Source organism: Tachysurus fulvidraco, chromosome 11 (genome assembly GCF_022655615.1).
Source record: "Tachysurus fulvidraco isolate hzauxx_2018 chromosome 11, HZAU_PFXX_2.0, whole genome shotgun sequence".
Classification (NCBI taxonomy): domain Eukaryota; kingdom Metazoa; phylum Chordata; class Actinopteri; order Siluriformes; family Bagridae; genus Tachysurus; species Tachysurus fulvidraco.
The window spans coordinates 15,552,075-15,553,748 of NC_062528.1; positions in this window are offsets into that span (position 1 = coordinate 15,552,075).

Below are 1,674 nucleotides of genomic sequence, written 5' to 3' on the forward strand. Positions count from 1 at the left end.
ATTCTTCGACTTCTGTGCACTACAGTTCCTGAGCATCACTTCAGGTCACCCAGCCTCTCGACCCAGTGCTCTTGAATTTCAGTCAATACAAGTCAGGTGCTGATGAATGCACCCATTTGTATCATGCATGTTTGCTATAATACCCTGATGCACTCTCCATCTCTCTGCCATATCACTTAAAGTGAATAAGCTACAGGGAAGTGTAATCAGAATCAGAAGTCCAAACTGCAAACTTTGAAAAAGCTCAGGATAAATAAAAGAGCAGCATGCAGATCAGGCCAGTCACCTTGTCCCAAATTCTTTCCCTCTGTTTGTTCTGGAAAAATGAAAATCGGATCAATTGATTTGGCGTGAAAACCTAAATACAACTCCACGATCAGGCACTTAAGAGGTGCCTTCAAGGTGAGTGGCTTGGCCTTGTCAGATCAGAGAAGTGTGTATTAGCGAGTGCTAAAGTGGGAGTGCATTAGTCCCAGAAGCTCTGCTCTAAGCCAGGGAAGAGCCTGACCTTTTAGAAGCTGCTGAGTGGCCCCACTGATGACGCCAGGAGACAGGCTTCCTCAGGTGGAAGGGAACGGCGGCGCATTTGAATTATTCAACATGGATGCCAAGCATGCCGGGGAGACTGATGTCCCCTGACACTTTTGCCCTTGTTTCTGCCTCGGTACGTCACACAACCTCCAGACCATTGCTCTGCTTGTGTCTAAAGCAGAGGGGAACCACTTCGTTAATCACCTTAATGCTGGACATAGAAGGAATGGAGATATGTGTAGTACAAGAAGAAGAGGCGCGTGTGTGTGTGTGTGTGTGCGCGTGTGTGTGTGTGTGTGTGTGCGCGCGCGTGTGTGTGTGTGTGTGCACGTGCGCATGTGTGTGCGCGTGTGTGTGTTGGGGCAGTGGTGGCTCAACTGTTTAAGGCTCTGGGTTGTTGATCGGAGGATCGGGGTTCAAGGCTCAGCACAGCCGAGCTGCCACTGCTGGGCCCTTGAGCAAGGCCCTCAACCCTCAACCCTACTCCAGGGGAGCTATGTATCATAGCTACCCCTGAACTCTGAACTCTGACCCCAACCTCTTCAGTTGGGGTATGTGAAGAAAAGAATTCCACTGTGCTGTAATGTATATGTGGCGATAATAAAGGCTTCTATGCCCTGTGTGTGTGTGTGTGTGTGTGTGTGTACAAATGTGCATGTGCTCTTGTGTCTCCGATTTGCAGAAAAAATAATTATAATAACAATTATAATGAAATTCTTGAGCTACTTTAAAGTTTTAATGTAGTCTAATTAATGTAATTAATGCTGAAAATAAACCTATTTTATTTTTTTTTATTTTTATTTCTTAATAGGAGCAAAATGATCTGCCAGTTGTATTAAGGCACGGCAAATGATAAGATTACATTGTAAACATTTGGGTTCAAATGAAATTTGAAATCTCAAACATTTGAAATCTCATTAACATTTTGTTATTGTTGTATGACATGATATTATATAATCATTCAATATATTTAAATCATAAGCAAATATAATCTTAAACAAATTTGCGGTGCACTAGTTAAGTTTTTCATAGTTAACCAAAACTGAACTTCAGATTTTTGCCTGTCTGTGGATGAGAATAAATGATTAGTATGTGGTGTAGAACAGTGTGGAATGGCCTGAGCATTTTTTTGACCTTGCTCAT